Below are 13,716 nucleotides of genomic sequence, written 5' to 3' on the forward strand. Positions count from 1 at the left end.
CAATCCGTGTGGCATTATGTGAATTTTGGCTCAATCCATGTGGCATTATGTGAATTTTGACACAATCCATTTGGCATTATGTGAATTTTTGCTCAATTTTGTGTGTGTTATTATGTAAATTTTGGATTAATCCATGTGGCATTATGTGAATTTTGACACAATCCATGTGGCATTATGTGAATTTTGACACAATCCATGTGGCATTATTTGAATTTTGTCTCATTCCATTTGGCATCATGTGTAAGGGGCAAGTATAATGGGGTCTAGTATTTTGTTGCATAATGTGTAGAAGTTGTATATGGTGTTGACACGCACCCTGTTGAGTGGCCACACACCCTTTTCCGGAGCGCGCCTTTGGCGCGCGCACAACTACATCCTTCACTTTTGTCGCCATGGTGGGCCTGCGTACTTTAAATGCCAGGGCCTATTTTTAATCCCATTCCCACCCTCTCTCTGCCGCTCTCTTAGCATGTACACTGGCACCACTAACACCGCCCCTCCCCCACCCAAACCCTTTTTTATCATGGTGCCCCCCCTGTCATTTTATCCTGGATCCGCCCCTGACCACAGCTCATTGGGTAATGAAAAATTTAGAACAATTGATCGATGAAAGCAGGCAGGCCGGCCATTTTGGGACGCTCAGTGGACTTGTTTAATGCAATGCACCTTTGTATATTCACATGCATTCGCTTCATGCTGTAACCACTGTGCATAAAAATTTGGAAACATGGCATACAGTGTATCATTTGGTGTCTAAGTCATGTTTCCCATATTTTCCCTTCCCAGATACAAGCCCGTATGAGTGTTTGGGGCACTTTTTAGGTAAAATCATCCTAGAGGGCCTAACTGCATATGCTAAAGCCTGCATAAATTGAATGGTGTAGTGGCCCCTGCAACCTCCAAAAATATCAGGACTTACTTCCCCAATAACCTGCTAACTCACCCCTGAAATACATACTTATTCACACTATTTTGTTCATTGGACTCATTTCTCATTTGAAATGCCCATTTTTGGGGAGCCAGAAATGTGCGTCTTTAAAAGGTGATTTCTACGATACCCCACTTTTGCGCGTCGGACCTCAACTTTTCCCGTAAATGCAGAAAAAACGCAATTTTCAGGAGAAACGAGACAGACATCCCCTCCCTCTGCCACCCACCCGCCCAACTGATAGCCAGCCATTAGACATGCACAGATAGTTCTGAGGGTCTGTCTGTGATGTCATAAAGGGCCTGCTGATCAATGGGCAGCTTTCTGATTGGCTGCTGTATTTGATTGACAGATGGAAGCTGGCAGCTGATTGGCTGTCTAGCCTAACGTGCTTTACACATCTCCCTGATGGTACCACTGGCTAAGACTCCACCTCAGCTTATTGGGTAATGAAAAATTTAGAATATTTGATGGATGAAAGCAGGCAGGCCAGCCATTTTGGGACGCTCAGTGGACTTGTTTAATGCAATGCACCTTTGTATATTCACATGCATTCGCTTCATGCTGTAACCACTGTGCATAAAAATTTGGAAACATGGCATACAGTGTATCATTTGGTGTCTAAGTCATGTTTCCCATATTTTCCCTTCCCAGATACAAGCCCGTTTGAGTGTTTGGGGCACTTTTTAGCTAAAATCATCCTACAGGGCCTAACTGCATATGCTAAAGCCTGCCTATTTTGAATGGTGTAGTGGCCCCTGCAACCTCCAAAAATATCAGGACTTACTTCCCCAATAACTTGCTAACTCACCCCTGAAATACATACTTATTCACCCTATTTTGTTAATTGGACTCATTTCTCATTTGAAAAGCCCATTTTTGGGGAGCCAGAAATGTGCATCTTTAAAAGGTGATTTCTACGATACCCCACTTTTGCGCGTCGGACCTCAACTTTTCCCGTAAACGCAGAAAAAACGCAATTTTCAGGAGAAACGAGACAGACATCCCCTCCCTCTGCCACCCACCCGCCCAACTGAAAGCCAGCTATTAGACATGCACAGATAGTTCTGAGGGTCTGTCTGTGATGTCATAAAGGGCCTGCTGATCAATGGGAAGCTTTCTGATTGGCTGCTGTATTTGATTGACAGATGGAAGCTGGCAGCTGATTTGCTGTCTAGCCTAAAGTGCTTTACACACCTCCTTGATGGTACCACTGGCTAAGACTTCACCTCAGCTCATTGGGTAATGAAAAATTTAGAACAATTGATGGATGAAAGCAGGCAGGCCGGCCATTTTGGGACGCTCAGTGGACTTGTTTAATGCAATGAACCTTTGTATATTCACATGCATTCGCTTCATGCTGTAACCACTGTGCATAAAAATTTGGAAACATGGCATACAGTGTATCATTTGGTGTCTAAGTCATGTTTCCCATGTTTTTCCTTCCCAGATACTAGCCCGTTTGAGTGTTTGGGGCACTTTTTAGCTAAAATCATCCTACGGGGCCTAACTGCATATGCTAAAGCCTGCCTATTTTGAATGGTCTAGTGGCCCCTGCAACCTCCAAAAATATCAGGACTTACTTCCCCAATAACCTGCTAACTCACCCCTGAAATACATACTTATTCACCCAATTTTGTTCATTGGACTCATTTCTCATTTGAAATGCCCATTTTTGGGGAGTCAGAAATGTGCGTCTTTAAAAGGTGATTTCTACGATACCCCACTTTTGCGCGTCGGACCTCAACTTTTCCCGTAAACGCAGAAAAAACGCAATTTTCAGGAGAAACGAGACAGACATCCCCTCCCTCTGCCACCCACCCGCCCAACTGAAAGCCAGCCATTAGACATGCACAGATAGTTCTGAGGGTCTGTCTGTGATGTCATAAAGGGCCTGCTGATCAATGGGCAGCTTTCTGATTGGCTGCTGTATTTGATTGACAGATGGAAGCTGGCAGCTGATTTGCTGTCTAGCCTAAAGTGCTTTACACACCTCCTTGATGGTACCACTGGCTAAGACTTCACCTCAGCTCATTGGGTAATGAAAAATTTAGAATAATTGATGGATGAAAGCAGGAAGGCCAGCCATTTTGGGACGCTCAGTGGACTTGTTTAATGCAATGCACCTTTGTATATTCACATGCATTCGCTTCATGCTGTAACCACTGTGCATAAAAATTTGGAAACATGGCATACAGTGTATCATTTGGTGTCTAAGTCATATTTCCCATATTTTCCCTTCCCAGATACAAGCCCGTTTGAGTGTTTGGGGCACTTTTTAGCTAAAATCATCCTACGGGGCCTAACTGCATATGCTAAAGCCTGCGTATTTTGAATGGTGTAATTGCCCCTGCAACCTCCAAAAATATCAGGATTTACTTCCCCAATAACCTGCTAACTCACCCCTGAAATACATACTTATTCACCCTATTTTGTTAATTGGACTCATTTCTCATTTGAAATGCCCATTTTTGGGGGGCGAGTAATGTGCGTCTTTAAAAGGTGATTTCTACGATACCCCACTTTTGCGCGTCGGACCTCAACTTTTCCCGTAAACGCAGAAAAACCGCAATTTTCAGGAGAAACGAGACAGACATCCCCTCCCTCTGCCACCCACCCGCCCAACTGATAGCCAGCCATTAGACATGCACAGATAGTTCTGAGGGTCTGTCTGTGATGTCATAAAGGGCCTGCTGATCAATGGGCAGCTTTCTGATTGGCTGCTGTATTTGATTGACAGATGGAAGCTGGCAGCTGATTGGCTGTCTAGCCTAACGTGCTTTACACATCTCACTCATGGTACCACTGGCTAAGACTCCACCTCAGCTTATTGGGTAATGAAAAATTTAGAATAATTGATGGATGAAAGCAGGCAGGCCAGCCATTTTGGGACGCTCAGTGGACTTGTTTAATGCAATGCACCTTTGTATATTCACATGCATTCGCTTCATGCTGTAACTACTGTGCATAAAAATTTGGAAACATGGCATACAGTGTATCATTTGATGTCTAAGTCATGTTTCCCATATTTTCCCTTCCCAGATACAAGCCCGTTTGAGTGTTTGGGGCACTTTTTAGCTAAAATCATCCTACAGGGCCTAACTGCATATGCTAAAGCCTGCCTATTTTGAATGGTGTAGTGGCCCCTGCAACCTCCAAAAATATCAGGATTTACTTCCCCAATAACCTGCTAACTCACCCCTGAAATACATACTTATTCACCCTATTTTGTTCATTTGACTCATTTCTCATTTGAAATGCCCATTTTTAGGGAGCTAGAAATGTGCGTCTTTAAAAGATGATTTCTACAATACCCCACTTTTGCGCGTCGGACCTCAACTTTTCCCGTAAACGCAGAAAAACCGAAATTTTCAGGAGAAACGAGACAGACATCCCCTCCCTCTGCCACCCACCCGCCCAACTGAAAGCCAGCCATTAGACATGCACAGATAGTTCTGAGGGTCTGTCTGTGATGTCATAAAGGGCCTGCTGATCAATGGGCAGCTTTCTGATTGGCTGCTGTATTTGATTGACAGATGGAAGCTGGCAGCTGATTGGCTGTCTAGCCTAAAGTGCTTTACACACCTCCCTGATGGTACCACTGGCTAAGACTCCACCTCAGCTCATTGGGTAATGAAAAATTTAGAACAATTGATGGATGAAAGCAGGCAGGCTGGCTATTTTGGGACGCTCATTGGACTTGTTTAATGCAATGCACCTTTGTATTTTCACATGCATTCGCTTCATGCTGTAACCACTGTGCATAAAAATTAGGAAACATGGTATACAGTGTATCATTTGGTGTCTAAGTCATGTTTCCCATATTTTCCCTTCCCAGATACAGGCCCGTTTGAGTGTTTGGGGCACTTTTTAGCTAAAATCATCCTACAGGGCCTAACTGCATATGCTAAAGCCTGCCTATTTTGAATGGTGTAGTGGCCCCTGCAACCTCCAAAAATATCAGGACTTACTTCCCCAATAACCTGCTAACTCATCCCTGAAATACATACTTATTCACCCTAATTTGTTAATTGGACTCATTTTTCATTTGAAATGCCCATTTTTGGGGAGTCAGAAATGTGCGTCTTTAAAAGGTGATTTCTACGATACTCCACTTTTGCGCGTCGAGCCTCAACTTTTCCCGTAAACACAGAAAAACCGCAATTTTCAGGAGAAACGAGACAGACATCCCCTCCCTCTGCCACCCACCCGCCCAACTGACAGCCAGCCATTAGACATGCACAGATAGTTCTGAGGGTCTGTCTGTGATGTCATAAAGGGCCTGCTGATCAATGGGCAGCTTTCTGATTGGCTGCTGTATTTGATTGACAGATGGAAGCTGGCAGCTGATTGGCTGTCTAGCCTAAAGTGCTTTACACACCTCCCTGATGGTACCACTGGCTAAGACTCCACCTCAGCTCATTGGGTAATGAAAAATTTAGAACAATTGATGGATGAAAGCAGGCAGGCCGGCCATTTTGAGATGCTCAGTGGACTTGTTTAATGCAATGCACCGTTGTATATTCACATGCATTCGCTTCATGCTGTAACCACTGTGCATAACAATTTTGAAACATGGCATACAGTGTATCATTTGGTGTATAAGTCATGTTTCCCATGTTTTTCCTTCCCAGATACTAGCCCGTTTGAGTGTTTGGGGCACTTTTTAGCTAAAATCATCCTACAGGGCCTAACTGCATATGCTAAAGCCTGCCTATTTTGAATGGTGTAGTGGCCCCGGCAACCTCCAAAAATATCAGGACTTACTTCCCCAATAACCTGCTAACTCACCCCTGAAATACATACTTATTCACCCTATTTTGTTCATTGGACTCATTTCTCATTTGAAATGCCCATTTTTGGGGAGCCAGAAATGTGCGTCTTTAAAAGGTGATTTCTACGATACCCCACTTTTGCGCGTCGGACCTCAACTTTTCCGGTAAACGCAGAAAAACCGCAATTTTCAGGAGAAACGAGACAGACATCCCCTCCCTCTGCCACCCACCCGCCCAACTGACAGACAGCCATTAGACATGCACAGATAGTTCTGAGGGTCTGTCTGTGATGTCATAAAGGGCTGCTGATCAATGAGCAGCTTTCAAATTGGCTGCTGTATTTGATTGACAGATGGAAGCTGGCAGCTGATTGGCTGTCTAGCCTAAAGTGCTTTACACACCTCCCTGATGGTACCATTGGCTAAGACTCCACCACAGCCAGTGGCGGATTCAGGGGGGGGCACCCGGGCACGTGCCCCCCCTGTCATTTATTTTGTAGCTGAGGACCAGGGCTTTCCAACGAGCCCAGGCCCGTGTCTCTAGCCCCCCGGGAACCGGAGATATCGCCTGGCAAACCTGTAACATTTTTTCCCCATAGGATAATATGGGACCCGTCAATTCCGTCCCCCACCCTGTTCCGACGGCTACCAGTTCCCTCCCTGGCATCACAGAAGCTTGTGGTTGATTTCATTCAATTCCAAATCGCTGGGCCTTCAATATGATACAAGGCTGGTCCATATCGGTCAATCAGTTCTAGAGATATTACGTGTAAACCGATTTTTTTATTTTTGAAATGTAATTTCATGGCTGTTCATGTTCTTTGAGGGCAGATTACTCTGGAACCAAACGTTCCAGTTTCACTGGACCAAAATCATTCAAAGTCCACTCAAGAGTTCTTCAATATAATACTTGTCTCATGTAAATGGATCAGTTGGTTCCGAAGATATAGCCGGTTAAATGAGATAACTGGTTAAAGGGGGGAGGGGTGGTTTTCTCTACCCCTCACACCAGAAAATGCAGGGACTAGGCTGGTGTAAAAGGGGCCAACCTGGGAATGCATTTTCTGGTGTGAAAGGGGTATTATTTCAAATAACCGGGACCTGCAGTGCTCTGAATACAGCCAGGCTCTGCCACTGTCAGTGGCTATCACTTCTGCCTGGCGGCGGCTGTCCCCCATTTACCACGAGCATGTATTCCCCCTTGGCAATGAGCATGTATTCCCACATGGCAACGAGCATGGAACCTCTGGCAATGAGCATAGAACCCTTGGCAATGAGCATGTAGAGAAGCAGCACTTATGTAGCATAATTTTTAATAGGCATTATGGTGTTTGGCATAACACATAATGGACATAATGGCGTGCAACTTAACGTGTAATGGACATTATGGTGTAAATGTTTAATGCGCGCCTTTGGTGGACAATGACCCTGTTTATGAAGTGTATTGTGAATTTGGGCTTAATCTGTGTGGCATTATGTGAATTCTGGCTCAATCCATGTGGCATTATGTGAATTTTGTCTCAATCCGTGTGGCATTATGTGAATTTTGGCTCAATCCATGTGGCATTATGAGAATTTTGGCTCAATCCATGTGGCATTATGTGAATTTTTTCCCAATCCGTGTGGCATTATGTGAATTTTGGCTCAATCTGTGTGGCATTATGTGAATTTTGGCTCAATCCATGTGGCATTATGTGAATTTTGACACAATCCATTTGGCATTATGTGAATTTTTGCTCAATTTTGTGTGTGTTATTATGTAAATTTTGGATTAATCCATGTGGCATTATGTGAATTTTGACACAATCCATGTGGCATTATGTGAATTTTGACACAATCCATGTGGCATTATTTGAATTTTGTCTCATTCCATTTGGCATCATGTGTAAGGGGCAAGTATAATGGGGTCTAGTATTTTGTTGCATAATGTGTAGAAGTTGTATATGGTGTTGACACGCACCCTGTTGAGTGGCCACACACCCTTTTCCGGAGCGCGCCTTTGGCGCGCGCACAACTACATCCTTCACTTTTGTCGCCATGGTGGGCCTGCGTACTTTAAATGCCAGGGCCTATTTTTAATCCCATTCCCACCCTCTCTCTGCCGCTCTCTTAGCATGTACACTGGCACCACTAACACCGCCCCTCCCCCACCCAAACCCTTTTATATCATGGTGCCCCCCCTGTCATTTTATCCTGGATCCGCCCCTGACCACAGCTCATTGGGTAATGAAAAATTTAGAACAATTGATCGATGAAAGCAGGCAGGCCGGCCATTTTGGGACGCTCAGTGGACTTGTTTAATGCAATGCACCTTTGTATATTCACATGCATTCGCTTCATGCTGTAACCACTGTGCATAAAAATTTGGAAACATGGCATACAGTGTATCATTTGGTGTCTAAGTCATGTTTCCCATATTTTCCCTTCCCAGATACAAGCCCGTATGAGTGTTTGGGGCACTTTTTAGGTAAAATCATCCTAGAGGGCCTAACTGCATATGCTAAAGCCTGCATAAATTGAATGGTGTAGTGGCCCCTGCAACCTCCAAAAATATCAGGACTTACTTCCCCAATAACCTGCTAACTCACCCCTGAAATACATACTTATTCACACTATTTGAAATGCCCATTTTTGGGGAGCCAGAAATGTGCGTCTTTAAAAGGTGATTTCTACGATACCCCACTTTTGCGCGTCGGACCTCAACTTTTCCCGTAAATGCAGAAAAAACGCAATTTTCAGGAGAAACGAGACAGACATCCCCTCCCTCTGCCACCCACCCGCCCAACTGATAGCCAGCCATTAGACATGCACAGATAGTTCTGAGGGTCTGTCTGTGATGTCATAAAGGGCCTGCTGATCAATGGGCAGCTTTCTGATTGGCTGCTGTATTTGATTGACAGATGGAAGCTGGCAGCTGATTGGCTGTCTAGCCTAACGTGCTTTACACATCTCCCTGATGGTACCACTGGCTAAGACTCCACCTCAGCTTATTGGGTAATGAAAAATTTAGAATATTTGATGGATGAAAGCAGGCAGGCCAGCCATTTTGGGACGCTCAGTGGACTTGTTTAATGCAATGCACCTTTGTATATTCACATGCATTCGCTTCATGCTGTAACCACTGTGCATAAAAATTTGGAAACATGGCATACAGTGTATCATTTGGTGTCTAAGTCATGTTTCCCATATTTTCCCTTCCCAGATACAAGCCCGTTTGAGTGTTTGGGGCACTTTTTAGCTAAAATCATCCTACAGGGCCTAACTGCATATGCTAAAGCCTGCCTATTTTGAATGGTGTAGTGGCCCCTGCAACCTCCAAAAATATCAGGACTTACTTCCCCAATAACTTGCTAACTCACCCCTGAAATACATACTTATTCACCCTATTTTGTTAATTGGACTCATTTCTCATTTGAAAAGCCCATTTTTGGGGAGCCAGAAATGTGCATCTTTAAAAGGTGATTTCTACGATACCCCACTTTTGCGCGTCGGACCTCAACTTTTCCCGTAAACGCAGAAAAAACGCAATTTTCAGGAGAAACGAGACAGACATCCCCTCCCTCTGCCACCCACCCGCCCAACTGAAAGCCAGCTATTAGACATGCACAGATAGTTCTGAGGGTCTGTCTGTGATGTCATAAAGGGCCTGCTGATCAATGGGAAGCTTTCTGATTGGCTGCTGTATTTGATTGACAGATGGAAGCTGGCAGCTGATTTGCTGTCTAGCCTAAAGTGCTTTACACACCTCCTTGATGGTACCACTGGCTAAGACTTCACCTCAGCTCATTGGGTAATGAAAAATTTAGAACAATTGATGGATGAAAGCAGGCAGGCCGGCCATTTTGGGACGCTCAGTGGACTTGTTTAATGCAATGAACCTTTGTATATTCACATGCATTCGCTTCATGCTGTAACCACTGTGCATAAAAATTTGGAAACATGGCATACAGTGTATCATTTGGTGTCTAAGTCATGTTTCCCATGTTTTTCCTTCCCAGATACTAGCCCGTTTGAGTGTTTGGGGCACTTTTTAGCTAAAATCATCCTACGGGGCCTAACTGCATATGCTAAAGCCTGCCTATTTTGAATGGTCTAGTGGCCCCTGCAACCTCCAAAAATATCAGGACTTACTTCCCCAATAACCTGCTAACTCACCCCTGAAATACATACTTATTCACCCAATTTTGTTCATTGGACTCATTTCTCATTTGAAATGCCCATTTTTGGGGAGTCAGAAATGTGCGTCTTTAAAAGGTGATTTCTACGATACCCCACTTTTGCGCGTCGGACCTCAACTTTTCCCGTAAACGCAGAAAAAACGCAATTTTCAGGAGAAACGAGACAGACATCCCCTCCCTCTGCCACCCACCCGCCCAACTGAAAGCCAGCCATTAGACATGCACAGATAGTTCTGAGGGTCTGTCTGTGATGTCATAAAGGGCCTGCTGATCAATGGGCAGCTTTCTGATTGGCTGCTGTATTTGATTGACAGATGGAAGCTGGCAGCTGATTTGCTGTCTAGCCTAAAGTGCTTTACACACCTCCTTGATGGTACCACTGGCTAAGACTTCACCTCAGCTCATTGCGTAATGAAAAATTTAGAACAATTGATGGATGAAAGCAGGCAGGCCGGCCATTTTGGGACGCTCAGTGGACTTGTTTAATGCAATGAACCTTTGTATATTCACATGCATTCGCTTCATGCTGTAACCACTGTGCATAAAAATTTGGAAACATGGCATACAGTGTATCATTTGGTGTCTAAGTCATGTTTCCCATGTTTTTCCTTCCCAGATACTAGCCCGTTTGAGTGTTTGGGGCACTTTTTAGCTAAAATCATCCTACGGGGCCTAACTGCATATGCTAAAGCCTGCCTATTTTGAATGGTCTAGTGGCCCCTGCAACCTCCAAAAATATCAGGACTTACTTCCCCAATAACCTGCTAACTCACCCCTGAAATACATACTTATTCACCCAATTTTGTTCATTGGACTCATTTCTCATTTGAAATGCCCATTTTTGGGGGGCCAGAAATGTGCGTCTTTAAAAGGTGATTTCTACGATACCCCACTTTTGCGCGTCGGACCTCAACTTTTCCCGTAAACGCAGAAAAAACGCAATTTTCAGGAGAAACGAGACAGACATCCCCTCCCTCTGCCACCCACCCGCCCAACTGAAAGCCAGCCATTAGACATGCACAGATAGTTCTGAGGGTCTGTCTGTGATGTCATAAAGGGCCTGCTGATCAATGGGCAGCTTTCTGATTGGCTGCTGTATTTGATTGACAGATGGAAGCTGGCAGCTGATTGGCTGTCTAGCCTAAAGTGCTTTACACACCTCCCTGATGGTACCACTGGCTAAGACTCCACCTCAGCTCATTGGGTAATGAAAAATTTAGAACAATTGATGGATGAAAGCAGGCAGGCCGGCCATTTTGGGACGCTCATTGGACTTGTTTAATGCAATGCACCTTTGTATTTTCACATGCATTTGCTTCATGCTGTAACCACTGTGCATAAAAAATTTAAAACATGGCATACAGTGTATCATTTGGTGTCTAAGTCATGTTTCCCATGTTTTTCCTTCCCAGATACTAGCCCGTTTGAGTGTTTTGGGCACTTTTTAGCTAAAATCATCCTACGGGGCCTAACTGCATATGCTAAAGCCTGCCTATTTTGAATGGTCTAGTGGCCCCTGCAACCTCCAAAAATATCAGGACTTACTTCCCCAATAACCTGCTTACTCACACCTAAAATACATACTTATTCATCCTATTTTGTTAATTGGACTCATTTCTCATTTGAAATGCCCATTTTTGGGGAGCCAGAAATGTGCGTCTTTAAAAGGTGATTTCTACGATACCCCACTTTTGCGCGTCGAACCTCAACTTTTCCCGTAAACGCAGAAAAACCGCAATTTTCAGGAGAAACGAGACAAACATCCCCTCCCTCTGCCACCCACCCGCCCAACTGAAAGCCAGCCATTAGACATGCACAGATAGTTCTGAGGGTCTGTCTGTGATGTCATAAAGGGCCTGCTGATCAATGGGCAGCTTTCTGATTGGCTGCTGTATTTGATTGACAGATGGAAGCTGGCAGCTGATTGGCTGTCTAGCCTAAAGTGCTTTACACACCTCCCTGATGGTACCACTGGCTAAGACTTCACCTCAGCTCATTGGGTAATGAAAAATTTAGAACAATTGATGGATGAAAGCAGGCAGGCCGGCCATTTTGGGACGCTCAGTGGACTTGTTTAATGCAATGCACCTTTGTATATTCACATGAATTCGCTTCATGCTGTAACCACTGTGCATAAAAATTTGGAAACATGGCATACAGTGTATAATTTGGTGTCTAAGTCATGTTTCCCATGTTTTTCCTTCCCAGATACTAGCCCGTTTGAGTGTTTGGGGCACTTTTTAGCTAAAATCATCCTACAGGGCCTAACTGCATATGCTAAAGCCTGCCTATTTTGAATGGTGTAGTGGCCCCTGCAACCTCCAAAAATATCAGGACTTACTTCCCCAATAACCTGCTAACTCACCCCTGAACTACATACTTATTCACCCTATTTTGTTCATTGGACTCATTTCTCATTTGAAATGCCCATTTTTGGGGGGCCAGAAATGTGCGTCTTTAAAAGGTGATTTCTACGATACCCCACTTTTGCGCATCGGACCTCAACTTTTTCCGTAAACGCAGAAAAACCGCAATTTTCAGGAGAAACGAGACAGACATCCCCTCCCTCTGCCACCCACCCGCCCAACTGACAGCCAGCCATTAGACATGCACAGATAGTTCTGAGGGTCTGTCTGTGATGTCATAAAGGGCCTGCTGATCAATGGGCAGCTTTCTGATTGGCTGCTGTATTTGATTGACAGATGGAAGCTGGCAGCTGATTGGCTGTCTAGCCTAACGTGCTTTACACATCTCCCTGATGGTACCACTGGCTAAGACTCCACCTCAGCTCATTGGGTAATGAAAAATTTAGAATAATTGATGGATGAAAGCAGGAAGGCCAGCCATTTTGGGATGCTCAGTGGACTTGTTTAATGCAATGCACCTTTGTATATTCACATGCATTCGCTTCATGCTGTAACCACTGTGCATAAAAATTTGGAAACATGGCATACAGTGTATCATTTGGTGTCTAAGTCATGTTTCCCATGTTTTTCCTTCCCAGATACTAGCCCGTTTGAGTGTTTGGGGCACTTTTTAGCTAAAATCATCCTACGGGGCCTAACTGCATATGCTAAAGCCTGCCTATTTTGAATGGTCTAGTGGCCCCTGCAACCTCCAAAAATATCAGGACTTACTTCCCCAATAACCTGCTAACTCACCCCTGAAATACATACTTATTCACCCAATTTTGTTCATTTGACTCATTTCTCATTTGAAATGCCCATTTTTGGGGAGTCAGAAATGTGCGTCTTTAAAAGGTGATTTCTACGAGACCCCACTTTTGCGCGTCGGACCTCAACTTTTCCCGTAAACGCAGAAAAAACGCAATTTTCAGGAGAAACGAGACAGACATCCCCTCCCTCTGCCACCCACCCGCCCAACTGAAAGCCAGCCATTAGACATGCACAGATAGTTCTGAGGGTCTGTCTGTGATGTCATAAAGGGCCTGCTGATCAATGGGCAGCTTTCTGATTGGCTGCTGTATTTGATTGACAGATGGAAGCTGGCAGCTGATTTGCTGTCTAGCCTAAAGTGCTTTACACACCTCCTTGATGGTACCACTGGCTAAGACTTCACCTCAGCTCATTGGGTAATGAAAAATTTAGAACAATTGATGGATGAAAGCAGGCAGGCCGGCCATTTTGGGACGCTCAGTGGACTTGTTTAATGCAATGAACCTTTGTATATTCACATGCATTCGCTTCATGCTGTAACCACTGTGCATAAAAATTTGGAAACATGGCATACAGTGTATCATTTGGTGTCTAAGTCATGTTTCCCATGTTTTTCCTTCCCAGATACTAGCCCGTTTGAGTGTTTGGGGCACTTTTTAG

The sequence above is a fragment of the Crinia signifera genome, chromosome 6 (assembly GCF_055691185.1).
Source record: "Crinia signifera chromosome 6, ASM5569118v1, whole genome shotgun sequence".
In the NCBI taxonomy this organism is placed as follows: domain Eukaryota; kingdom Metazoa; phylum Chordata; class Amphibia; order Anura; family Myobatrachidae; genus Crinia; species Crinia signifera.